At 47.7% G+C, this 26,319-nt stretch overlaps 17 non-coding genes across 17 annotated transcripts; all 17 read right to left on the reverse strand.

The window, feature by feature from the left end:
* Nucleotides 1-1,167: 1,167 nt before the first annotated feature.
* On the reverse strand, nt 1,168-1,358 carry LOC142722169 (U2 spliceosomal RNA). The gene has a single exon (XR_012874485.1). It is a non-coding gene; the product is annotated as a U2 spliceosomal RNA (small nuclear RNA).
* A 1,280-nt stretch (nt 1,359-2,638) lies between these two features.
* LOC142722170 (U2 spliceosomal RNA) lies at nt 2,639-2,829 on the reverse strand. The gene has a single exon (XR_012874486.1). It is a non-coding gene; the product is annotated as a U2 spliceosomal RNA (small nuclear RNA).
* A 1,284-nt stretch (nt 2,830-4,113) lies between these two features.
* LOC142722171 (U2 spliceosomal RNA) lies at nt 4,114-4,304 on the reverse strand. The gene has a single exon (XR_012874487.1). It is a non-coding gene; the product is annotated as a U2 spliceosomal RNA (small nuclear RNA).
* Nucleotides 4,305-5,600: 1,296 nt separating this feature from the next.
* LOC142722316 (U2 spliceosomal RNA) lies at nt 5,601-5,791 on the reverse strand. Its single transcript, XR_012874631.1, has one exon. It is a non-coding gene; the product is annotated as a U2 spliceosomal RNA (small nuclear RNA).
* Nucleotides 5,792-7,091: 1,300 nt separating this feature from the next.
* LOC142722172 (U2 spliceosomal RNA) lies at nt 7,092-7,282 on the reverse strand. The gene has a single exon (XR_012874488.1). It is a non-coding gene; the product is annotated as a U2 spliceosomal RNA (small nuclear RNA).
* Nucleotides 7,283-8,570: 1,288 nt separating this feature from the next.
* Nucleotides 8,571-8,761, reverse strand: LOC142722329 (U2 spliceosomal RNA). Its single transcript, XR_012874643.1, has one exon. It is a non-coding gene; the product is annotated as a U2 spliceosomal RNA (small nuclear RNA).
* A 1,300-nt stretch (nt 8,762-10,061) lies between these two features.
* Nucleotides 10,062-10,252, reverse strand: LOC142722173 (U2 spliceosomal RNA). Its single transcript, XR_012874490.1, has one exon. It is a non-coding gene; the product is annotated as a U2 spliceosomal RNA (small nuclear RNA).
* A 1,292-nt stretch (nt 10,253-11,544) lies between these two features.
* LOC142722174 (U2 spliceosomal RNA) lies at nt 11,545-11,735 on the reverse strand. Its single transcript, XR_012874491.1, has one exon. It is a non-coding gene; the product is annotated as a U2 spliceosomal RNA (small nuclear RNA).
* Nucleotides 11,736-13,007: 1,272 nt separating this feature from the next.
* On the reverse strand, nt 13,008-13,198 carry LOC142722175 (U2 spliceosomal RNA). Its single transcript, XR_012874492.1, has one exon. It is a non-coding gene; the product is annotated as a U2 spliceosomal RNA (small nuclear RNA).
* Nucleotides 13,199-14,498: 1,300 nt separating this feature from the next.
* Nucleotides 14,499-14,689, reverse strand: LOC142722176 (U2 spliceosomal RNA). Its single transcript, XR_012874493.1, has one exon. It is a non-coding gene; the product is annotated as a U2 spliceosomal RNA (small nuclear RNA).
* A 1,284-nt stretch (nt 14,690-15,973) lies between these two features.
* Nucleotides 15,974-16,164, reverse strand: LOC142722177 (U2 spliceosomal RNA). Its single transcript, XR_012874494.1, has one exon. It is a non-coding gene; the product is annotated as a U2 spliceosomal RNA (small nuclear RNA).
* A 1,292-nt stretch (nt 16,165-17,456) lies between these two features.
* LOC142722178 (U2 spliceosomal RNA) lies at nt 17,457-17,647 on the reverse strand. The gene has a single exon (XR_012874495.1). It is a non-coding gene; the product is annotated as a U2 spliceosomal RNA (small nuclear RNA).
* A 1,304-nt stretch (nt 17,648-18,951) lies between these two features.
* Nucleotides 18,952-19,142, reverse strand: LOC142722313 (U2 spliceosomal RNA). The gene has a single exon (XR_012874627.1). It is a non-coding gene; the product is annotated as a U2 spliceosomal RNA (small nuclear RNA).
* Nucleotides 19,143-20,422: 1,280 nt separating this feature from the next.
* On the reverse strand, nt 20,423-20,613 carry LOC142722181 (U2 spliceosomal RNA). Its single transcript, XR_012874497.1, has one exon. It is a non-coding gene; the product is annotated as a U2 spliceosomal RNA (small nuclear RNA).
* A 1,288-nt stretch (nt 20,614-21,901) lies between these two features.
* On the reverse strand, nt 21,902-22,092 carry LOC142722182 (U2 spliceosomal RNA). The gene has a single exon (XR_012874498.1). It is a non-coding gene; the product is annotated as a U2 spliceosomal RNA (small nuclear RNA).
* Nucleotides 22,093-23,388: 1,296 nt separating this feature from the next.
* LOC142722183 (U2 spliceosomal RNA) lies at nt 23,389-23,579 on the reverse strand. The gene has a single exon (XR_012874499.1). It is a non-coding gene; the product is annotated as a U2 spliceosomal RNA (small nuclear RNA).
* Nucleotides 23,580-24,883: 1,304 nt separating this feature from the next.
* LOC142722184 (U2 spliceosomal RNA) lies at nt 24,884-25,074 on the reverse strand. The gene has a single exon (XR_012874501.1). It is a non-coding gene; the product is annotated as a U2 spliceosomal RNA (small nuclear RNA).
* Nucleotides 25,075-26,319: the final 1,245 nt, after the last annotated feature.

Raw genomic sequence — 26,319 nt, forward strand, 5'->3', positions numbered from 1 at the left:
CTCACACACTCACAGCTACACGGGAGGTGAATAAAGGCCGGAGAGGAAGCCAGACAGGATTTGCTTCTTTTGCTTGCACCACAATGCAGTGCTGAAAGAGGAGGAATCTACATAAAAACGCCTTCCTGGCAACGCCCAAATGCCCTGCTGCCATGCAGATAAACACTGGCAGCGGCAGCAAGTGCATGCCCACAGCCACCCCTTGTTCCTTCACACCTTGTATCAGCTGTAATCCAGTCCAGTCCAGTGCTGCCTGCTGAGCAGCACTGACCAACACTGCCTGGGCCCAGGCTTTTATCTCTGAGGCCCCATTATGATGTCAGAAAGCTGGCTCTGGAATCCTGAGGGCTCCACTATGACACGTGCAAAGTTCCGTCTGAACTTTATATAAGACGGTGAGGCTCAGTCAGTCACTCAGTGTTGCCTGAGAGGGCAACACTGCAACAGCCGGCCGCCAGGCTGTCTTTTTTTTGCACAGCTAGTTGCCTCCAGGAGGCCACAAGAGGGAGACAAGGGACTGCAAAATGGAAAATAGGCATCCACCAACTTTACAGACAACTTCTCCTTGCTCCTACAACCTCCATCCTTGCACAGTTTGTTATTCTTCTAGGTAACATAGTAACAAATCCAAATTGCTGCTCTCTTTGTAGGCAAGCAAGGCTTTGTTGCAACTGCAATTCTTACTTCTTCTTGAAATGTAGGGACGACAGTACATTCCATCACATCCATCTAGTGTACACAGGTAGGTCCATTGTGGCGGGCAGGCGAGCGGGCGGGCTGCTTTATTGGCTGTTTGCTGTTCCCCTACTCCACTCCACTATTTGACTGTTGTGCTGCATCAATCAATCAATCAATCAATCAATCAATCAGTGGCTGGCTCAGGTGCAGCTCTTTAACTTACCTAAAAGGGAGGGCGGAGAGAAGACAAGGAAGGTGAATGAGGTGTTCCAATGTGAAATGCCGGAAACACAGAAACACAGACGACACACAACAAGAGGTGGCAATCTATTCATTAATTGCATTTAATCAATGAGCTCATTATCACTCATGCATTGTCCAACAGGTGTTGAAATAATGGGATTAAAAGGGGAGATCCCTTCAGAAAGACAGAAACAATAGCAAAGACAAAAAACACTTTTGGAATCTGCTTTTAGTCAACACATAAGGAAAGGGTGCACCGGTCCTGGAAATACTGCAATACCAGGTCAATGCGTGGAGTGGACAGAGCAAGCTCTATTTCCATCTCCCTGTTCTAAAAATCCATTTAATATATGGTCCCCAGATAGGGGACGTATCAGATATTAAACTGATAAGAACAGATACTACACTTGATCTTAGCCAAAAGGCCGAGAAGCGATAACCCGAACGGGCCGCGCGTTGCCGGAGCCTGCCCGATACTGCTGTTCAGCCCTTGCAGCGATTCAGCCTACTTCTAGGCAATTCCATGGGGCCCTGCAGGCTCACACACTCACAGCTACACGGGAGGTGAATAAAGGCCGGAGAGGAAGCCAGACAGGATTTGCTTCTTTTGCTTGCACCACAATGCAGTGCTGAAAGAGGAGGAATCTACATAAAAACGCCTTCCTGGCAACGCCCAAATGCCCTGCTGCCATGCAGATAAACACTGGCAGCGGCAGCAAGTGCATGCCCACAGCCACCCCTTGTTCCTTCACACCTTGTATCAGCTGTAATCCAGTCCAGTCCAGTGCTGCCTGCTGAGCAGCACTGACCAACACTGCCTGGGCCCAGGCTTTTATCTCTGAGGCCCCATTATGATGTCAGAAAGCTGGCTCTGGAATCCTGAGGGCTCCACTATGACACGTGCAAAGTTCCGTCTGAACTTTATATAAGACGGTGAGGCTCAGTCAGTCACTCAGTGTTGCCTGAGAGGGCAACACTGCAACAGCCGGCCGCCAGGCTGTCTTTTTTTTGCACAGCTAGTTGCCTCCAGGAGGCCACAAGAGGGAGACAAGGGACTGCAAAATGGAAAATAGGCATCCACCAACTTTACAGAAAACTTCTCCTTGCTCCTACAACCTCCATCCTTGCACAGTTTGTTATTCTTCTAGGTAACATAGTAACAAATCCAAATTGCTGCTCTCTTTGTAGGCAAGCAAGGCTTTGTTGCAACTGCAATTCTTACTTCTTCTTGAAATGTAGGGACGACAGTACATTCCATCACATCCATCTAGTGTACACAGGTAGGTCCATTGTGGCGGGCAGGCGAGCGGGCGGGCTGCTTTATTGGCTGTTTGCTGTTCCCCTACTCCACTCCACTATTTGACTGTTGTGCTGCATCAATCAATCAATCAATCAATCAATCAATCAATCAATCAATCAGTGGCTGGCTCAGGTGCAGCTCTTTAACTTACCTAAAAGGGAGGGCGGAGAGAAGACAAGGAAGGTGAATGAGGTGTTCCAATGTGAAATGCCGGAAACACAGAAACACAGACGACACACAACAAGAGGTGGCAATCTATTCATTAATTGCATTTAATCAATGAGCTCATTATCACTCATGCATTGTCCAACAGGTGTTGAAATAATGGGATTAAAAGGGGAGATCCCTTCAGAAAGACAGAAACAATAGCAAAGACAAAAAACACTTTTGGAATCTGCTTTTAGTCAACACATAAGGAAAGGGTGCACCGGTCCTGGAAATACTGCAATACCAGGTCAATGCGTGGAGTGGACAGAGCAAGCTCTATTTCCATCTCCCTGTTCTAAAAATCCATTTAATATATGGTCCCCAGATAGGGGACGTATCAGATATTAAACTGATAAGAACAGATACTACACTTGATCTTAGCCAAAAGGCCGAGAAGCGATAACCCGAACGGGCCGCGCGTTGCCCGAGCCTGCCCGATACTGCTGTTCAGCCCTTGCAGCGATTCAGCCTACTTCTAGGCAATTCCATGGGGCCCTGCAGGCTCACACACTCACAGCTACACGGGAGGTGAATAAAGGCCGGAGAGGAAGCCAGACAGGATTTGCTTCTTTTGCTTGCACCACAATGCAGTGCTGAAAGAGGAGGAATCTACATAAAAACGCCTTCCTGGCAACGCCCAAATGCCCTGCTGCCATGCAGATAAACACTGGCAGCGGCAGCAAGTGCATGCCCACAGCCACCCCTTGTTCCTTCACACCTTGTATCAGCTGTAATCCAGTCCAGTCCAGTGCTGCCTGCTGAGCAGCACTGACCAACACTGCCTGGGCCCAGGCTTTTATCTCTGAGGCCCCATTATGATGTCAGAAAGCTGGCTCTGGAATCCTGAGGGCTCCACTATGACACGTGCAAAGTTCCGTCTGAACTTTATATAAGACGGTGAGGCTCAGTCAGTCACTCAGTGTTGCCTGAGAGGGCAACACTGCAACAGCCGGCCGCCAGGCTGTCTTTTTTTTGCACAGCTAGTTGCCTCCAGGAGGCCACAAGAGGGAGACAAGGGACTGCAAAATGGAAAATAGGCATCCACCAACTTTACAGACAACTTCTCCTTGCTCCTACAACCTCCATCCTTGCACAGTTTGTTATTCTTCTAGGTAACATAGTAACAAATCCAAATTGCTGCTCTCTTTGTAGGCAAGCAAGGCTTTGTTGCAACTGCAATTCTTACTTCTTCTTGAAATGTAGGGACGACAGTACATTCCATCACATCCATCTAGTGTACACAGGTAGGTCCATTGTGGCGGGCAGGCGAGCGGGCGGGCTGCTTTATTGGCTGTTTGCTGTTCCCCTACTCCACTCCACTATTTGACTGTTGTGCTGCATCAATCAATCAATCAATCAATCAATCAATCAATCAATCAATCAATCAGTGGCTGGCTCAGGTGCAGCTCTTTAACTTACCTAAAAGGGAGGGCGGAGAGAAGACAAGGAAGGTGAATGAGGTGTTCCAATGTGAAATGCCGGAAACACAGAAACACAGACGACACACAACAAGAGGTGGCAATCTATTCATTAATTGCATTTAATCAATGAGCTCATTATCACTCATGCATTGTCCAACAGGTGTTGAAATAATGGGATTAAAAGGGGAGATCCCTTCAGAAAGACAGAAACAATAGCAAAGACAAAAAACACTTTTGGAATCTGCTTTTAGTCAACACATAAGGAAAGGGTGCACCGGTCCTGGAAATACTGCAATACCAGGTCAATGCGTGGAGTGGACAGAGCAAGCTCTATTTCCATCTCCCTGTTCTAAAAATCCATTTAATATATGGTCCCCAGATAGGGGACGTATCAGATATTAAACTGATAAGAACAGATACTACACTTGATCTTAGCCAAAAGGCCGAGAAGCGATAACCCGAACGGGCCGCGCGTTGCCCGAGCCTGCCCGATACTGCTGTTCAGCCCTTGCAGCGATTCAGCCTACTTCTAGGCAATTCCATGGGGCCCTGCAGGCTCACACACTCACAGCTACACGGGAGGTGAATAAAGGCCGGAGAGGAAGCCAGACAGGATTTGCTTCTTTTGCTTGCACCACAATGCAGTGCTGAAAGAGGAGGAATCTACATAAAAACGCCTTCCTGGCAACGCCCAAATGCCCTGCTGCCATGCAGATAAACACTGGCAGCGGCAGCAAGTGCATGCCCACAGCCACCCCTTGTTCCTTCACACCTTGTATCAGCTGTAATCCAGTCCAGTCCAGTGCTGCCTGCTGAGCAGCACTGACCAACACTGCCTGGGCCCAGGCTTTTATCTCTGAGGCCCCATTATGATGTCAGAAAGCTGGCTCTGGAATCCTGAGGGCTCCACTATGACACGTGCAAAGTTCCGTCTGAACTTTATATAAGACGGTGAGGCTCAGTCAGTCACTCAGTGTTGCCTGAGAGGGCAACACTGCAACAGCCGGCCGCCAGGCTGTCTTTTTTTTGCACAGCTAGTTGCCTCCAGGAGGCCACAAGAGGGAGACAAGGGACTGCAAAATGGAAAATAGGCATCCACCAACTTTACAGACAACTTCTCCTTGCTCCTACAACCTCCATCCTTGCACAGTTTGTTATTCTTCTAGGTAACATAGTAACAAATCCAAATTGCTGCTCTCTTTGTAGGCAAGCAAGGCTTTGTTGCAACTGCAATTCTTACTTCTTCTTGAAATGTAGGGACGACAGTACATTCCATCACATCCATCTAGTGTACACAGGTAGGTCCATTGTGGCGGGCAGGCGAGCGGGCGGGCTGCTTTATTGGCTGTTTGCTGTTCCCCTACTCCACTCCACTATTTGACTGTTGTGCTGCATCAATCAATCAATCAATCAATCAATCAATCAATCAATCAATCAATCAATCAATCAATCAGTGGCTGGCTCAGGTGCAGCTCTTTAACTTACCTAAAAGGGAGGGCGGAGAGAAGACAAGGAAGGTGAATGAGGTGTTCCAATGTGAAATGCCGGAAACACAGAAACACAGACGACACACAACAAGAGGTGGCAATCTATTCATTAATTGCATTTAATCAATGAGCTCATTATCACTCATGCATTGTCCAACAGGTGTTGAAATAATGGGATTAAAAGGGGAGATCCCTTCAGAAAGACAGAAACAATAGCAAAGACAAAAAACACTTTTGGAATCTGCTTTTAGTCAACACATAAGGAAAGGGTGCACCGGTCCTGGAAATACTGCAATACCAGGTCAATGCGTGGAGTGGACAGAGCAAGCTCTATTTCCATCTCCCTGTTCTATAAATCCATTTAATATATGGTCCCCAGATAGGGGACGTATCAGATATTAAACTGATAAGAACAGATACTACACTTGATCTTAGCCAAAAGGCCGAGAAGCGATAACCCGAACGGGCCGCGCGTTGCCCGAGCCTGCCCGATACTGCTGTTCAGCCCTTGCAGCGATTCAGCCTACTTCTAGGCAATTCCATGGGGCCCTGCAGGCTCACACACTCACAGCTACACGGGAGGTGAATAAAGGCCGGAGAGGAAGCCAGACAGGATTTGCTTCTTTTGCTTGCACCACAATGCAGTGCTGAAAGAGGAGGAATCTACATAAAAACGCCTTCCTGGCAACGCCCAAATGCCCTGCTGCCATGCAGATAAACACTGGCAGCGGCAGCAAGTGCATGCCCACAGCCACCCCTTGTTCCTTCACACCTTGTATCAGCTGTAATCCAGTCCAGTCCAGTGCTGCCTGCTGAGCAGCACTGACCAACACTGCCTGGGCCCAGGCTTTTATCTCTGAGGCCCCATTATGATGTCAGAAAGCTGGCTCTGGAATCCTGAGGGCTCCACTATGACACGTGCAAAGTTCCGTCTGAACTTTATATAAGACGGTGAGGCTCAGTCAGTCACTCAGTGTTGCCTGAGAGGGCAACACTGCAACAGCCGGCCGCCAGGCTGTCTTTTTTTTGCACAGCTAGTTGCCTCCAGGAGGCCACAAGAGGGAGACAAGGGACTGCAAAATGGAAAATAGGCATCCACCAACTTTACAGACAACTTCTCCTTGCTCCTACAACCTCCATCCTTGCACAGTTTGTTATTCTTCTAGGTAACATAGTAACAAATCCAAATTGCTGCTCTCTTTGTAGGCAAGCAAGGCTTTGTTGCAACTGCAATTCTTACTTCTTCTTGAAATGTAGGGACGACAGTACATTCCATCACATCCATCTAGTGTACACAGGTAGGTCCATTGTGGCGGGCAGGCGAGCGGGCGGGCTGCTTTATTGGCTGTTTGCTGTTCCCCTACTCCACTCCACTATTTGACTGTTGTGCTGCATCAATCAATCAATCAATCAATCAATCAATCAATCAATCAATCAATCAATCAATCAATCAATCAGTGGCTGGCTCAGGTGCAGCTCTTTAACTTACCTAAAAGGGAGGGCGGAGAGAAGACAAGGAAGGTGAATGAGGTGTTCCAATGTGAAATGCCGGAAACACAGAAACACAGACGACACACAACAAGAGGTGGCAATCTATTCATTAATTGCATTTAATCAATGAGCTCATTATCACTCATGCATTGTCCAACAGGTGTTGAAATAATGGGATTAAAAGGGGAGATCCCTTCAGAAAGACAGAAACAATAGCAAAGACAAAAAACACTTTTGGAATCTGCTTTTAGTCAACACATAAGGAAAGGGTGCACCGGTCCTGGAAATACTGCAATACCAGGTCAATGCGTGGAGTGGACAGAGCAAGCTCTATTTCCATCTCCCTGTTCTAAAAATCCATTTAATATATGGTCCCCAGATAGGGGACGTATCAGATATTAAACTGATAAGAACAGATACTACACTTGATCTTAGCCAAAAGGCCGAGAAGCGATAACCCGAACGGGCCGCGCGTTGCCCGAGCCTGCCCGATACTGCTGTTCAGCCCTTGCAGCGATTCAGCCTACTTCTAGGCAATTCCATGGGGCCCTGCAGGCTCACACACTCACAGCTACACGGGAGGTGAATAAAGGCCGGAGAGGAAGCCAGACAGGATTTGCTTCTTTTGCTTGCACCACAATGCAGTGCTGAAAGAGGAGGAATCTACATAAAAACGCCTTCCTGGCAACGCCCAAATGCCCTGCTGCCATGCAGATAAACACTGGCAGCGGCAGCAAGTGCATGCCCACAGCCACCCCTTGTTCCTTCACACCTTGTATCAGCTGTAATCCAGTCCAGTCCAGTGCTGCCTGCTGAGCAGCACTGACCAACACTGCCTGGGCCCAGGCTTTTATCTCTGAGGCCCCATTATGATGTCAGAAAGCTGGCTCTGGAATCCTGAGGGCTCCACTATGACACGTGCAAAGTTCCGTCTGAACTTTATATAAGACGGTGAGGCTCAGTCAGTCACTCAGTGTTGCCTGAGAGGGCAACACTGCAACAGCCGGCCGCCAGGCTGTCTTTTTTTTGCACAGCTAGTTGCCTCCAGGAGGCCACAAGAGGGAGACAAGGGACTGCAAAATGGAAAATAGGCATCCACCAACTTTACAGACAACTTCTCCTTGCTCCTACAACCTCCATCCTTGCACAGTTTGTTATTCTTCTAGGTAACATAGTAACAAATCCAAATTGCTGCTCTCTTTGTAGGCAAGCAAGGCTTTGTTGCAACTGCAATTCTTACTTCTTCTTGAAATGTAGGGACGACAGTACATTCCATCACATCCATCTAGTGTACACAGGTAGGTCCATTGTGGCGGGCAGGCGAGCGGGCGGGCTGCTTTATTGGCTGTTTGCTGTTCCCCTACTCCACTCCACTATTTGACTGTTGTGCTGCATCAATCAATCAATCAATCAATCAATCAATCAATCAATCAATCAATCAATCAGTGGCTGGCTCAGGTGCAGCTCTTTAACTTACCTAAAAGGGAGGGCGGAGAGAAGACAAGGAAGGTGAATGAGGTGTTCCAATGTGAAATGCCGGAAACACAGAAACACAGACGACACACAACAAGAGGTGGCAATCTATTCATTAATTGCATTTAATCAATGAGCTCATTATCACTCATGCATTGTCCAACAGGTGTTGAAATAATGGGATTAAAAGGGGAGATCCCTTCAGAAAGACAGAAACAATAGCAAAGACAAAAAACACTTTTGGAATCTGCTTTTAGTCAACACATAAGGAAAGGGTGCACCGGTCCTGGAAATACTGCAATACCAGGTCAATGCGTGGAGTGGACAGAGCAAGCTCTATTTCCATCTCCCTGTTCTAAAAATCCATTTAATATATGGTCCCCAGATAGGGGACGTATCAGATATTAAACTGATAAGAACAGATACTACACTTGATCTTAGGCAAAAGGCCGAGAAGCGATAACCCGAACGGGCCGCGCGTTGCCCGAGCCTGCCCGATACTGCTGTTCAGCCCTTGCAGCGATTCAGCCTACTTCTAGGCAATTCCATGGGGCCCTGCAGGCTCACACACTCACAGCTACACGGGAGGTGAATAAAGGCCGGAGAGGAAGCCAGACAGGATTTGCTTCTTTTGCTTGCACCACAATGCAGTGCTGAAAGAGGAGGAATCTACATAAAAACGCCTTCCTGGCAACGCCCAAATGCCCTGCTGCCATGCAGATAAACACTGGCAGCGGCAGCAAGTGCATGCCCACAGCCACCCCTTGTTCCTTCACACCTTGTATCAGCTGTAATCCAGTCCAGTCCAGTGCTGCCTGCTGAGCAGCACTGACCAACACTGCCTGGGCCCAGGCTTTTATCTCTGAGGCCCCATTATGATGTCAGAAAGCTGGCTCTGGAATCCTGAGGGCTCCACTATGACACGTGCAAAGTTCCGTCTGAACTTTATATAAGACGGTGAGGCTCAGTCAGTCACTCAGTGTTGCCTGAGAGGGCAACACTGCAACAGCCGGCCGCCAGGCTGTCTTTTTTTTGCACAGCTAGTTGCCTCCAGGAGGCCACAAGAGGGAGACAAGGGACTGCAAAATGGAAAATAGGCATCCACCAACTTTACAGACAACTTCTCCTTGCTCCTACAACCTCCATCCTTGCACAGTTTGTTATTCTTCTAGGTAACATAGTAACAAATCCAAATTGCTGCTCTCTTTGTAGGCAAGCAAGGCTTTGTTGCAACTGCAATTCTTACTTCTTCTTGAAATGTAGGGACGACAGTACATTCCATCACATCCATCTAGTGTACACAGGTAGGTCCATTGTGGCGGGCAGGCGAGCGGGCGGGCTGCTTTATTGGCTGTTTGCTGTTCCCCTACTCCACTCCACTATTTGACTGTTGTGCTGCATCAATCAATCAATCAATCAATCAATCAATCAATCAATCAATCAATCAATCAATCAATCAATCAGTGGCTGGCTCAGGTGCAGCTCTTTAACTTACCTAAAAGGGAGGGCGGAGAGAAGACAAGGAAGGTGAATGAGGTGTTCCAATGTGAAATGCCGGAAACACAGAAACACAGACGACACACAACAAGAGGTGGCAATCTATTCATTAATTGCATTTAATCAATGAGCTCATTATCACTCATGCATTGTCCAACAGGTGTTGAAATAATGGGATTAAAAGGGGAGATCCCTTCAGAAAGACAGAAACAATAGCAAAGACAAAAAAAACTTTTGGAATCGGCTTTTAGTCAACACATAAGGAAAGGGTGCACCGGTCCTGGAAATACTGCAATACCAGGTCAATGCGTGGAGTGGACAGAGCAAGCTCTATTTCCATCTCCCTGTTCTAAAAATCCATTTAATATATGGTCCCCAGATAGGGGACGTATCAGATATTAAACTGATAAGAACAGATACTACACTTGATCTTAGCCAAAAGGCCGAGAAGCGATAACCCGAACGGGCCGCGCGTTGCCCGAGCCTGCCCGATACTGCTGTTCAGCCCTTGCAGCGATTCAGCCTACTTCTAGGCAATTCCATGGGGCCCTGCAGGCTCACACACTCACAGCTACACGGGAGGTGAATAAAGGCCGGAGAGGAAGCCAGACAGGATTTGCTTCTTTTGCTTGCACCACAATGCAGTGCTGAAAGAGGAGGAATCTACATAAAAACGCCTTCCTGGCAACGCCCAAATGCCCTGCTGCCATGCAGATAAACACTGGCAGCGGCAGCAAGTGCATGCCCACAGCCACCCCTTGTTCCTTCACACCTTGTATCAGCTGTAATCCAGTCCAGTCCAGTGCTGCCTGCTGAGCAGCACTGACCAACACTGCCTGGGCCCAGGCTTTTATCTCTGAGGCCCCATTATGATGTCAGAAAGCTGGCTCTGGAATCCTGAGGGCTCCACTATGACACGTGCAAAGTTCCGTCTGAACTTTATATAAGACGGTGAGGCTCAGTCAGTCACTCAGTGTTGCCTGAGAGGGCAACACTGCAACAGCCGGCCGCCAGGCTGTCTTTTTTTTGCACAGCTATTTGCCTCCAGGAGGCCACAAGAGGGAGACAAGGGACTGCAAAATGGAAAATAGGCATCCACCAACTTTACAGACAACTTCTCCTTGCTCCTACAACCTCCATCCTTGCACAGTTTGTTATTCTTCTAGGTAACATAGTAACAAATCCAAATTGCTGCTCTCTTTGTAGGCAAGCAAGGCTTTGTTGCAACTGCAATTCTTACTTCTTCTTGAAATGTAGGGACGACAGTACATTCCATCACATCCATCTAGTGTACACAGGTAGGTCCATTGTGGCGGGCAGGCGAGCGGGCGGGCTGCTTTATTGGCTGTTTGCTGTTCCCCTACTCCACTCCACTATTTGACTGTTGTGCTGCATCAATCAATCAATCAATCAATCAATCAATCAATCAATCAATCAATCAATCAATCAGTGGCTGGCTCAGGTGCAGCTCTTTAACTTACCTAAAAGGGAGGGCGGAGAGAAGACAAGGAAGGTGAATGAGGTGTTCCAATGTGAAATGCCGGAAACACAGAAACACAGACGACACACAACAAGAGGTGGCAATCTATTCATTAATTGCATTTAATCAATGAGCTCATTATCACTCATGCATTGTCCAACAGGTGTTGAAATAATGGGATTAAAAGGGGAGATCCCTTCAGAAAGACAGAAACAATAGCAAAGACAAAAAACACTTTTGGAATCTGCTTTTAGTCAACACATAAGGAAAGGGTGCACCGGTCCTGGAAATACTGCAATACCAGGTCAATGCGTGGAGTGGACAGAGCAAGCTCTATTTCCATCTCCCTGTTCTAAAAATCCATTTAATATATGGTCCCCAGATAGGGGACGTATCAGATATTAAACTGATAAGAACAGATACTACACTTGATCTTAGCCAAAAGGCCGAGAAGCGATAACCCGAACGGGCCGCGCGTTGCCCGAGCCTGCCCGATACTGCTGTTCAGCCCTTGCAGCGATTCAGCCTACTTCTAGGCAATTCCATGGGGCCCTGCAGGCTCACACACTCACAGCTACACGGGAGGTGAATAAAGGCCGGAGAGGAAGCCAGACAGGATTTGCTTCTTTTGCTTGCACCACAATGCAGTGCTGAAAGAGGAGGAATCTACATAAAAACGCCTTCCTGGCAACGCCCAAATGCCCTGCTGCCATGCAGATAAACACTGGCAGCGGCAGCAAGTGCATGCCCACAGCCACCCCTTGTTCCTTCACACCTTGTATCAGCTGTAATCCAGTCCAGTCCAGTGCTGCCTGCTGAGCAGCACTGACCAACACTGCCTGGGCCCAGGCTTTTATCTCTGAGGCCCCATTATGATGTCAGAAAGCTGGCTCTGGAATCCTGAGGGCTCCACTATGACACGTGCAAAGTTCCGTCTGAACTTTATATAAGACGGTGAGGCTCAGTCAGTCACTCAGTGTTGCCTGAGAGGGCAACACTGCAACAGCCGGCCGCCAGGCTGTCTTTTGCCTCCAGGAGGCCACAAGAGGGAGACAAGGGACTGCAAAATGGAAAATAGGCATCCACCAACTTTACAGACAACTTCTCCTTGCTCCTACAACCTCCATCCTTGCACAGTTTGTTATTCTTCTAGGTAACATAGTAACAAATCCAAATTGCTGCTCTCTTTGTAGGCAAGCAAGGCTTTGTTGCAACTGCAATTCTTACTTCTTCTTGAAATGTAGGGACGACAGTACATTCCATCACATCCATCTAGTGTACACAGGTAGGTCCATTGTGGCGGGCAGGCGAGCGGGCGGGCTGCTTTATTGGCTGTTTGCTGTTCCCCTACTCCACTCCACTATTTGACTGTTGTGCTGCATCAATCAATCAATCAATCAATCAATCAATCAATCAATCAATCAATCAATCAGTGGCTGGCTCAGGTGCAGCTCTTTAACTTACCTAAAAGGGAGGGCGGAGAGAAGACAAGGAAGGTGAATGAGGTGTTCCAATGTGAAATGCCGGAAACACAGAAACACAGACGGCACACAACAAGAGGTGGCAATCTATTCATTAATTGCATTTAATCAATGAGCTCATTATCACTCATGCATTGTCCAACAGGTGTTGAAATAATGGGATTAAAAGGGGAGATCCCTTCAGAAAGACAGAAACAATAGCAAAGACAAAAAACACTTTTGGAATCTGCTTTTAGTCAACACATAAGGAAAGGGTGCACCGGTCCTGGAAATACTGCAATACCAGGTCAATGCGTGGAGTGGACAGAGCAAGCTCTATTTCCATCTCCCTGTTCTAAAAATCCATTTAATATATGGTCCCCAGATAGGGGACGTATCAGATATTAAACTGATAAGAACAGATACTACACTTGATCTTAGCCAAAAGGCCGAGAAGCGATAACCCGAACGGGCCGCGCGTTGCCCGAGCCTGCCCGATACTGCTGTTCAGCCCTTGCAGCGATTCAGCCTACTTCTAGGCAATTCCATGGGGCCCTGCAGGCTCACACACTCACAGCTACACGGGAGGTGAATAAAGGCCGGAGAGGAAGCCAGACAGGATTTGCTTCTTTTGCTTGCACCACAATGCAGTGCTGAAAGAGGAGGAATCTACATAAAAACGCCTTCCTGGCAACGCCCAAATGCCCTGCTGCCATGCAGATAAACACTGGCAGCGGCAGCAAGTGCATGCCCACAGCCACCCCATGTTCCTTCACACCTTGTATCAGCTGTAATCCAGTCCAGTCCAGTGCTGCCTGCTGAGCAGCACTGACCAACACTGCCTGGGCCCAGGCTTTTATCTCTGAGGCCCCATTATGATGTCAGAAAGCTGGCTCTGGAATCCTGAGGGCTCCACTATGACACGTGCAAAGTTCCGTCTGAACTTTATATAAGACGGTGAGGCTCAGTCAGTCACTCAGTGTTGCCTGAGAGGGCAACACTGCAACAGCCGGCCGCCAGGCTGTCTTTTTTTTGCACAGCTAGTTGCCTCCAGGAGGCCACAAGAGGGAGACAAGGGACTGCAAAATGGAAAATAGGCATCCACCAACTTTACAGACAACTTCTCCTTGCTCCTACAACCTCCATCCTTGCACAGTTTGTTATTCTTCTAGGTAACATAGTAACAAATCCAAATTGCTGCTCTCTTTGTAGGCAAGCAAGGCTTTGTTGCAACTGCAATTCTTACTTCTTCTTGAAATGTAGGGACGACAGTACATTCCATCACATCCATCTAGTGTACACAGGTAGGTCCATTGTGGCGGGCAGGCGAGCGGGCGGGCTGCTTTATTGGCTGTTTGCTGTTCCCCTACTCCACTCCACTATTTGACTGTTGTGCTGCATCAATCAATCAATCAATCAATCAATCAATCAATCAATCAATCAATCAATCAATCAATCAATCAGTGGCTGGCTCAGGTGCAGCTCTTTAACTTACCTAAAAGGGAGGGCGGAGAGAAGACAAGGAAGGTGAATGAGGTGTTCCAATGTGAAATGCCGGAAACACAGAAACACAGACGACACACAACAAGAGGTGGCAATCTATTCATTAATTGCATTTAATCAATGAGCTCATTATCACTCATGCATTGTCCAACAGGTGTTGAAATAATGGGATTAAAAGGGGAGATCCCTTCAGAAAGACAGAAACAATAGCAAAGACAAAAAACACTTTTGGAATCTGCTTTTAGTCAACACATAAGGAAAGGGTGCACCGGTCCTGGAAATACTGCAATACCAGGTCAATGCGTGGAGTGGACAGAGCAAGCTCTATTTCCATCTCCCTGTTCTAAAAATCCATTTAATATATGGTCCCCAGATAGGGGACGTATCAGATATTAAACTGATAAGAACAGATACTACACTTGATCTTAGCCAAAAGGCCGAGAAGCGATAACCCGAACGGGCCGCGCGTTGCCCGAGCCTGCCCGATACTGCTGTTCAGCCCTTGCAGCGATTCAGCCTACTTCTAGGCAATTCCATGGGGCCCTGCAGGCTCACACACTCACAGCTACACGGGAGGTGAATAAAGGCCGGAGAGGAAGCCAGACAGGATTTGCTTCTTTTGCTTGCACCACAATGCAGTGCTGAAAGAGGAGGAATCTACATAAAAATGCCTTCCTGGCAACGCCCAAATGCCCTGCTGCCATGCAGATAAACACTGGCAGCGGCAGCAAGTGCATGCCCACAGCCACCCCTTGTTCCTTCACACCTTGTATCAGCTGTAATCCAGTCCAGTCCAGTGCTGCCTGCTGAGCAGCACTGACCAACACTGCCTGGGCCCAGGCTTTTATCTCTGAGGCCCCATTATGATGTCAGAAAGCTGGCTCTGGAATCCTGAGGGCTCCACTATGACACGTGCAAAGTTCCGTCTGAACTTTATATAAGACGGTGAGGCTCAGTCAGTCACTCAGTGTTGCCTGAGAGGGCAACACTGCAACAGCCGGCCGCCAGGCTGTCTTTTTTTTGCACAGCTAGTTGCCTCCAGGAGGCCACAAGAGGGAGACAAGGGACTGCAAAATGGAAAATAGGCATCCACCAACTTTACAGACAACTTCTCCTTGCTCCTACAACCTCCATCCTTGCACAGTTTGTTATTCTTCTAGGTAACATAGTAACAAATCCAAATTGCTGCTCTCTTTGTAGGCAAGCAAGGCTTTGTTGCAACTGCAATTCTTACTTCTTCTTGAAATGTAGGGACGACAGTACATTCCATCACATCCATCTAGTGTACACAGGTAGGTCCATTGTGGCGGGCAGGCGAGCGGGCGGGCTGCTTTATTGGCTGTTTGCTGTTCCCCTACTCCACTCCACTATTTGACTGTTGTGCTGCATCAATCAATCAATCAATCAATCAATCAATCAATCAATCAATCAATCAGTGGCTGGCTCAGGTGCAGCTCTTTAACTTACCTAAAAGGGAGGGCGGAGAGAAGACAAGGAAGGTGAATGAGGTGTTCCAATGTGAAATGCCGGAAACACAGAAACACAGACGACACACAACAAGAGGTGGCAATCTATTCATTAATTGCATTTAATCAATGAGCTCATTATCACTCATGCATTGTCCAACAGGTGTTGAAATAATGGGATTAAAAGGGGAGATCCCTTCAGAAAGACAGAAACAATAGCAAAGACAAAAAACACTTTTGGAATCTGCTTTTAGTCAACACATAAGGAAAGGGTGCACCGGTCCTGGAAATACTGCAATACCAGGTCAATGCGTGGAGTGGACAGAGCAAGCTCTATTTCCATCTCCCTGTTCTAAAAATCCATTTAATATATGGTCCCCAGATAGGGGACGTATCAGATATTAAACTGATAAGAACAGATACTACACTTGATCTTAGCCAAAAGGCCGAGAAGCGATAACCCGAACGGGCCGCGCGTTGCCCGAGCCTGCCCGATACTGCTGTTCAGCCCTTGCAGCGATTCAGCCTACTTCTAGGCAATTCCATGGGGCCCTGCAGGCTCACACACTCACAGCTACACGGGAGGTGAATAAAGGCCGGAGAGGAAGCCAGACAGGATTTGCTTCTTTTGCTTGCACCACAATGCAGTGCTGAAAGAGGAGGAATCTACATAAAAACGCCTTCCTGGCAACGCCCAAATGCCCTGCTGCCATGCAGATAAACACTGGCAGCGGCAGCAAGTGCATGCCCACAGCCACCCCTTGTTCCTTCACACCTTGTATCAGCTGTAATCCAGTCCAGTCCAGTGCTGCCTGCTGAGCAGCACTGACCAACACTGCCTGGGCCCAGGCTTTTATCTCTGAGGCCCCATTATGATGTCAGAAAGCTGGCTCTGGAATCCTGAGGGCTCCACTATGACACGTGCAAAGTTCCGTCTGAACTTTATATAAGACGGTGAGGCTCAGTCAGTCACTCAGTGTTGCCTGAGAGGGCAACACTGCAACAGCCGGCCGCCAGGCTGTCTTTTTTTTGCACAGCTAGTTGCCTCCAGGAGGCCACAGGAGGGAGACAAGGGACTGCAAAATGGAAAATAGGCATCCACCAACTTTACAGACAACTTCTCCTTGCTCCTACAACCTCCATCCTTGCACAGTTTGTTATTCTTCTAGGTAACATAGTAACAAATCCAAATTGCTGCTCTCTTTGTAGGCAAGCAAGGCTTTGTTGCAACTGCAATTCTTACTTCTTCTTGAAATGTAGGGACGACAGTACATTCCATCACATCCATCTAGTGTACACAGGTAGGTCCATTGTGGCGGGCAGGCGAGCGGGCGGGCTGCTTTATTGGCTGTTTGCTGTTCCCCTACTCCACTCCACTATTTGACTGTTGTGCTGCATCAATCAATCAATCAATCAATCAATCAATCAATCAATCAATCAATCAATCAATCAGTGGCTGGCTCAGGTGCAGCTCTTTAACTTACCTAAAAGGGAGGGCGGAGAGAAGACAAGGAAGGTGAATGAGGTGTTCCAATGTGAAATGCCGGAAACACAGAAACACAGACGACACACAACAAGAGGTGGCAATCTATTCATTAATTGCATTTAATCAATGAGCTCATTATCACTCATGCATTGTCCAACAGGTGTTGAAATAATGGGATTAAAAGGGGAGATCCCTTCAGAAAGACAGAAACAATAGCAAAGACAAAAAACACTTTTGGAATCTGCTTTTAGTCAACACATAAGGAAAGGGTGCACCGGTCCTGGAAATACTGCAATACCAGGTCAATGCGTGGAGTGGACAGAGCAAGCTCTATTTCCATCTCCCTGTTCTAAAAATCCATTTAATATATGGTCCCCAGATAGGGGACGTATCAGATATTAAACTGATAAGAACAGATACTACACTTGATCTTAGCCAAAAGGCCGAGAAGCGATAACCCGAACGGGCCGCGCGTTGCCCGAGCCTGCCCGATACTGCTGTTCAGCCCTTGCAGCGATTCAGCCTACTTCTAGGCAATTCCATGGGGCCCTGCAGGCTCACACACTCACAGCTACACGGGAGGTGAATAAAGGCCGGAGAGGAAGCCAGACAGGATTTGCTTCTTTTGCTTGCACCACAATGCAGTGCTGAAAGAGGAGGAATCTACATAAAAACGCCTTCCTGGCAACGCCCAAATGCCCTGCTGCCATGCAGATAAACACTGGCAGCGGCAGCAAGTGCATGCCCACAGCCACCCCTTGTTCCTTCACACCTTGTATCAGCTGTAATCCAGTCCAGTCCAGTGCTGCCTGCTGAGCAGCACTGACCAACACTGCCTGGGCCCAGGCTTTTATCTCTGAGGCCCCATTATGATGTCAGAAAGCTGGCTCTGGAATCCTGAGGGCTCCACTATGACACGTGCAAAGTTCCGTCTGAACTTTATATAAGACGGTGAGGCTCAGTCAGTCACTCAGTGTTGCCTGAGAGGGCAACACTGCAACAGCCGGCCGCCAGGCTGTCTTTTTTTTGCACAGCTAGTTGCCTCCAGGAGGCCACAAGAGGGAGACAAGGGACTGCAAAATGGAAAATAGGCATCCACCAACTTTACAGACAACTTCTCCTTGCTCCTACAACCTCCATCCTTGCACAGTTTGTTATTCTTCTAGGTAACATAGTAACAAATCCAAATTGCTGCTCTCTTTGTAGGCAAGCAAGGCTTTGTTGCAACTGCAATTCTTACTTCTTCTTGAAATGTAGGGACGACAGTACATTCCATCACATCCATCTAGTGTACACAGGTAGGTCCATTGTGGCGGGCAGGCGAGCGGGCGGGCTGCTTTATTGGCTGTTTGCTGTTCCCCTACTCCACTCCACTATTTGACTGTTGTGCTGCATCAATCAATCAATCAATCAATCAATCAATCAATCAATCAATCAATCAATCAATCAATCAATCAATCAGTGGCTGGCTCAGGTGCAGCTCTTTAACTTACCTAAAAGGGAGGGCGGAGAGAAGACAAGGAAGGTGAATGAGGTGTTCCAATGTGAAATGCCGGAAACACAGAAACACAGACGACACACAACAAGAGGTGGCAATCTATTCATTAATTGCATTTAATCAATGAGCTCATTATCACTCATGCATTGTCCAACAGGTGTTGAAATAATGGGATTAAAAGGGGAGATCCCTTCAGAAAGACAGAAACAATAGCAAAGACAAAAAACACTTTTGGAATCTGCTTTTAGTCAACACATAAGGAAAGGGTGCACCGGTCCTGGAAATACTGCAATACCAGGTCAATGCGTGGAGTGGACAGAGCAAGCTCTATTTCCATCTCCCTGTTCTAAAAATCCATTTAATATATGGTCCCCAGATAGGGGACGTATCAGATATTAAACTGATAAGAACAGATACTACACTTGATCTTAGCCAAAAGGCTGAGAAGCGATAACCCGAACGGGCCGCGCGTTGCCCGAGCCTGCCCGATACTGCTGTTCAGCCCTTGCAGCGATTCAGCCTACTTCTAGGCAATTCCATGGGGCCCTGCAGGCTCACACACTCACAGCTACACGGGAGGTGAATAAAGGCCGGAGAGGAAGCCAGACAGGATTTGCTTCTTTTGCTTGCACCACAATGCAGTGCTGAAAGAGGAGGAATCTACATAAAAACGCCTTCCTGGCAACGCCCAAATGCCCTGCTGCCATGCAGATAAACACTGGCAGCGGCAGCAAGTGCATGCCCACAGCCACCCCTTGTTCCTTCACACCTTGTATCAGCTGTAATCCAGTCCAGTCCAGTGCTGCCTGCTGAGCAGCACTGACCAACACTGCCTGGGCCCAGGCTTTTATCTCTGAGGCCCCATTATGATGTCAGAAAGCTGGCTCTGGAATCCTGAGGGCTCCACTATGACACGTGCAAAGTTCCGTCTGAACTTTATATAAGACGGTGAGGCTCAGTCAGTCACTCAGTGTTGCCTGAGAGGGCAACACTGCAACAGCCGGCCGCCAGGCTGTCTTTTTTTTGCACAGCTAGTTGCCTCCAGGAGGCCACAAGAGGGAGACAAGGGACTAAAAAATGGAAAATAGGCATCCACCAACTTTACAGACAACTTCTCCTTGCTCCTACAACCTCCATCCTTGCACAGTTTGTTATTCTTCTAGGTAACATAGTAACAAATCCAAATTGCTGCTCTCTTTGTAGGCAAGCAAGGCTTTGTTGCAACTGCAATTCTTACTTCTTCTTGAAATGTAGGGACGACAGTACATTCCATCACATCCATCTAGTGTACACAGGTAGGTCCATTGTGGCGGGCAGGCGAGCGGGCGGGCTGCTTTATTGGCTGTTTGCTGTTCCCCTACTCCACTCCACTATTTGACTGTTGTGCTGCATCAATCAATCAATCAATCAATCAATCAATCAATCAATCAATCAGTGGCTGGCTCAGGTGCAGCTCTTTAACTTACCTAAAAGGGAGGGCGGAGAGAAGACAAGGAAGGTGAATGAGGTGTTCCAATGTGAAATGCCGGAAACACAGAAACACAGACGACACACAACAAGAGGTGGCAATCTATTCATTAATTGCATTTAATCAATGAGCTCATTATCACTCATGCATTGTCCAACAGGTGTTGAAATAATGGGATTAAAAGGGGAGATCCCTTCAGAAAGACAGAAACAATAGCAAAGACAAAAAACACTTTTGGAATCTGCTTTTAGTCAACATATAAGGAAAGGGTGCACCGGTCCTGGAAATACTGCAATACCAGGTCAATGCGTGGAGTGGACAGAGCAAGCTCTATTTCCATCTCCCTGTTCTAAAAATCCATTTAATATATGGTCCCCAGATAGGGGACGTATCAGATATTAAACTGATAAGAACAGATACTACACTTGATCTTAGCCAAAAGGCCGAGAAGCGATAACCCGAACGGGCCGCGCGTTGCCCGAGCCTGCCCGATACTGCTGTTCAGCCCTTGCAGCGATTCAGCCTACTTCTAGGCAATTCCATGGGGCCCTGCAGGCTCACACACTCACAGCTACACGGGAGGTGAATAAAGGCCGGAGAGGAAGCCAGACAGGATTTGCTTCTTTTGCTTGCACCACAATGCAGTGCTGAAAGAGGAGGAATCTACATAAAAACGCCTTCCTGGCAACGCCCAAATGCCCTGCTGCCATGCAGATAAACACTGGCAGCGGCAGCAAGTGCATGCCCACAGCCACCCCTTGTTCCTTCACACCTTGTATCAGCTGTAATCCAGTCCAGTCCAGTGCTGCCTGCTGAGCAGCACTGACCAACACTGCCTGGGCCCAGGCTTTTATCTCTGAGGCCCCATTATGATGTCAGAAAGCTGGCTCTGGAATCCTGAGGGCTCCACTATGACACGTGCAAAGTTCCGTCTGAACTTTATATAAGACAGTGAGGCTCAGTCAGTCACTCAGTGTTGCCTGAGAGGGCAACACTGCAACAGCCGGCCGCCAGGCTGTCTTTTTTTTGCACAGCTAGTTGCCTCCAGGAGGCCACAAGAGGGAGACAAGGGACTGCAAAATGGAAAATAGGCATCCACCAACTTTACAGACAACTTCTCCTTGCTCCTACAACCTCCATCCTTGCACAGTTTGTTATTCTTCTAGGTAACATAGTAACAAATCCAAATTGCTGCTCTCTTTGTAGGCAAGCAAGGCTTTGTTGCAACTGCAATTCTTACTTCTTCTTGAAATGTAGGGACGACAGTACATTCCATCACATCCATCTAGTGTACACAGGTAGGTCCATTGTGGCGGGCAGGCGAGCGGGCGGGCTGCTTTATTGGCTGTTTGCTGTTCCCCTACTCTACTCCACTATTTGACTGTTGTGCTGCATCAATCAATCAATCAATCAATCAATCAATCAATCAATCAATCAATCAATCAGTGGCTGGCTCAGGTGCAGCTCTTTAACTTACCTAAAAGGGAGGGCGGAGAGAAGACAAGGAAGGTGAATGAGGTGTTCCAATGTGAAATGCCGGAAACACAGAAACACAGACGACACACAACAAGAGGTGGCAATCTATTCATTAATTGCATTTAATCAATGAGCTCATTATCACTCATGCATTGTCCAACAGGTGTTGAAATAATGGGATTAAAAGGGGAGATCCCTTCAGAAAGACAGAAACAATAGCAAAGACAAAAAACACTTTTGGAATCTGCTTTTAGTCAACACATAAGGAAAGGGTGCACCGGTCCTGGAAATACTGCAATACCAGGTCAATGCGTGGAGTGGACAGAGCAAGCTCTATTTCCATCTCCCTGTTCTAAAAATCCATTTAATATATGGTCCCCAGATAGGGGACGTATCAGATATTAAACTGATAAGAACAGATACTACACTTGATCTTAGCCAAAAGGCCGAGAAGCGATAACCCGAACGGGCCGCGCGTTGCCCGAGCCTGCCCGATACTGCTGTTCAGCCCTTGCAGCGATTCAGCCTACTTCTAGGCAATTCCATGGGGCCCTGCAGGCTCACACACTCACAGCTACACGGGAGGTGAATAAAGGCCGGAGAGGAAGCCAGACAGGATTTGCTTCTTTTGCTTGCACCACAATGCAGTGCTGAAAGAGGAGGAATCTACATAAAAACGCCTTCCTGGCAACGCCCAAATGCCCTGCTGCCATGCAGATAAACACTGGCAGCGGCAGCAAGTGCATGCCCACAGCCACCCCTTGTTCCTTCACACCTTGTATCAGCTGTAATCCAGTCCAGTCCAGTGCTGCCTGCTGAGCAGCACTGACCAACACTGCCTGGGCCCAGGCTTTTATCTCTGAGGCCCCATTATGATGTCAGAAAGCTGGCTCTGGAATCCTGAGGGCTCCACTATGACACGTGCAAAGTTCCGTCTGAACTTTATATAAGACGGTGAGGCTCAGTCAGTCACTCAGTGTTGCCTGAGAGGGCAACACTGCAACAGCCGGCCGCCAGGCTGTCTTTTTTTTGCACAGCTAGTTGCCTCCAGGAGGCCACAAGAGGGAGACAAGGGACTGCAAAATGGAAAATAGGCATCCACCAACTTTACAGACAACTTCTCCTTGCTCCTACAACCTCCATCCTTGCACAGTTTGTTATTCTTCTAGGTAACATAGTAACAAATCCAAATTGCTGCTCTCTTTGTAGGCAAGCAAGGCTTTGTTGCAACTGCAATTCTTACTTCTTCTTGAAATGTAGGGACGACAGTACATTCCATCACATCCATCTAGTGTACACAGGTAGGTCCATTGTGGCGGGCAGGCGAGCGGGCGGGCTGCTTTATTGGCTGTTTGCTGTTCCCCTACTCCACTCCACTATTTGACTGTTGTGCTGCATCAATCAATCAATCAATCAATCAATCAATCAATCAATCAATCAATCAATCAATCAATCAGTGGCTGGCTCAGGTGCAGCTCTTTAACTTACCTAAAAGGGAGGGCGGAGAGAAGACAAGGAAGGTGAATGAGGTGTTCCAATGTGAAATGCCGGAAACACAGAAACACAGACGACACACAACAAGAGGTGGCAATCTATTCATTAATTGCATTTAATCAATGAGCTCATTATCACTCATGCATTGTCCAACAGGTGTTGAAATAATGGGATTAAAAGGGGAGATCCCTTCAGAAAGACAGAAACAATAGCAAAGACAAAAAACACTTTTGGAATCTGCTTTTAGTCAACACATAAGGAAAGGGTGCACCGGTCCTGGAAATACTGCAATACCAGGTCAATGCGTGGAGTGGACAGAGCAAGCTCTATTTCCATCTCCCTGTTCTAAAAATCCATTTAATATATGGTCCCCAGATAGGGGACGTATCAGATATTAAACTGATAAGAACAGATACTACACTTGATCTTAGCCAAAAGGCCGAGAAGCGATAACCCGAACGGGCCGCGCGTTGCCCGAGCCTGCCCGATACTGCTGTTCAGCCCTTGCAGCGATTCAGCCTACTTCTAGGCAATTCCATGGGGCCCTGCAGGCTCACACACTCACAGCTACACGGGAGGTGAATAAAGGCCGGAGAGGAAGCCAGACAGGATTTGCTTCTTTTGCTTGCACCACAATGCAGTGCTGAAAGAGGAGGAATCTACATAAAAATGCCTTCCTGGCAACGCCCAAATGCCCTGCTGCCATGCAGATAAACACTGGCAGCGGCAGCAAGTGCATGCCCACAGCCACCCCTTGTTCCTTCACACCTTGTATCAGCTGTAATCCAGTCCAGTCCAGTGCTGCCTGCTGAGCAGCACTGACCAACACTGCCTGGGCCCAGGCTTTTATCTCTGAGGCCCCATTATGATGTCAGAAAGCTGGCTCTGGAATCCTGAGGGCTCCACTATGACACGTGCAAAGTTCCGTCTGAACTTTATATAAGACGGTGAGGCTCAGTCAGTCACTCAGTGTTGCCTGAGAGGGCAACACTGCAACAGCCGGCCGCCAGGCTGTCTTTTTTTTGCACAGCTAGTTGCCTCCAGGAGGCCACAAGAGGGAGACAAGGGACTGCAAAATGGAAAATAGGCATCCACCAACTTTACAGACAACTTCTCCTTGCTCCTACAACCTCCATCCTTGCACAGTTTGTTATTCTTCTAGGTAACATAGTAACAAATCCAAATTGCTGCTCTCTTTGTAAGCAAGCAAGGCTTTGTTGCAACTGCAATTCTTACTTCTTCTTGAAATGTAGGGACGACAGTACATTCCATCACATCCATCTAGTGTACACAGGTAGGTCCATTGTGGCGGGCAGGCGAGCGGGCGGGCTGCTTTATTGGCTGTTTGCTGTTCCCCTACTCCACTCCACTATTTGACTGTTGTGCTGCATCAATCAATCAATCAATCAATCAATCAATCAATCAATCAATCAATCAATCAATCAAGCAATCAATCAGTGGCTGGCTCAGGTGCAGCTCTTTAACTTACCTAAAAGGGAGGGCGGAGAGAAGACAAGGAAGGTGAATGAGGTGTTCCAATGTGAAATGCCGGAAACACAGAAACACAGACGACACACAACAAGAGGTGGCAATCTATTCATTAATTGCATTTAATCAATGAGCTCATTATCACTCATGCATTGTCCAACAGGTGTTGAAATAATGGGATTAAAAGGGGAGATCCCTTCAGAAAGACAGAAACAATAGCAAAGACAAAAAACACTTTTGGAATCTGCTTTTAGTCAACACATAAGGAAAGGGTGCACCGGTCCTGGAAATACTGCAATACCAGGTCAATGCGTGGAGTGGACAGAGCAAGCTCTATTTCCATCTCCCTGTTCTAAAAATCCATTTAATATATGGTCCCCAGATAGGGGACGTATCAGATATTAAACTGATAAGAACAGATACTACACTTGATCTTAGCCAAAAGGCCGAGAAGCGATAACCCGAACGGGCCGCGCGTTGCCCGAGCCTGCCCGATACTGCTGTTCAGCCCTTGCAGCGATTCAGCCTACTTCTAGGCAATTCCATGGGGCCCTGCAGGCTCACACACTCACAGCTACACGGGAGGTGAATAAAGGCCGGAGAGGAAGCCAGACAGGATTTGCTTCTTTTGCTTGCACCACAATGCAGTGCTGAAAGAGGAGGAATCTACATAAAAACGCCTTCCTGGCAACGCCCAAATGCCCTGCTGCCATGCAGATAAACACTGGCAGCGGCAGCAAGTGCATGCCCACAGCCACCCCTTGTTCCTTCACACCTTGTATCAGCTGTAATCCAGTCCAGTCCAGTGCTGCCTGCTGAGCAGCACTGACCAACACTGCCTGGGCCCAGGCTTTTATCTCTGAGGCCCCATTATGATGTCAGAAAGCTGGCTCTGGAATCCTGAGGGCTCCACTATGACACGTGCAAAGTTCCGTCTGAACTTTATATAAGACGGTGAGGCTCAGTCAGTCACTCAGTGTTGCCTGAGAGGGCAACACTGCAACAGCCGGCCGCCAGGCTGTCTTTTTTTTGCACAGCTAGTTGCCTCCAGGAGGCCACAAGAGGGAGACAAGGGACTGCAAAATGGAAAATAGGCATCCACCAACTTTACAGACAACTTCTCCTTGCTCCTACAACCTCCATCCTTGCACAGTTTGTTATTCTTCTAGGTAACATAGTAACAAATCCAAATTGCTGCTCTCTTTGTAGGCAAGCAAGGCTTTGTTGCAACTGCAATTCTTACTTCTTCTTGAAATGTAGGGACGACAGTACATTCCATCACATCCATCTAGTGTACACAGGTAGGTCCATTGTGGCGGGCAGGCGAGCGGGCGGGCTGCTTTATTGGCTGTTTGCTGTTCCCCTACTCCACTCCACTATTTGACTGTTGTGCTGCATCAATCAATCAATCAATCAATCAATCAATCAATCAGTGGCTGGCTCAGGTGCAGCTCTTTAACTTACCTAAAAGGGAGGGCGGAGAGAAGACAAGGAAGGTGAATGAGGTGTTCCAATGTGAAATGCCGGAAACACAGAAACACAGACGACACACAACAAGAGGTGGCAATCTATTCATTAATTGCATTTAATCAATGAGCTCATTATCACTCATGCATTGTCCAACAGGTGTTGAAATAATGGGATTAAAAGGGGAGATCCCTTCAGAAAGACAGAAACAATAGCAAAGACAAAAAACACTTTTG

Source organism: Rhinoderma darwinii, unplaced genomic scaffold, assembly GCF_050947455.1.
Source record: "Rhinoderma darwinii isolate aRhiDar2 unplaced genomic scaffold, aRhiDar2.hap1 Scaffold_533, whole genome shotgun sequence".
NCBI lineage: Eukaryota > Metazoa > Chordata > Amphibia > Anura > Rhinodermatidae > Rhinoderma > Rhinoderma darwinii.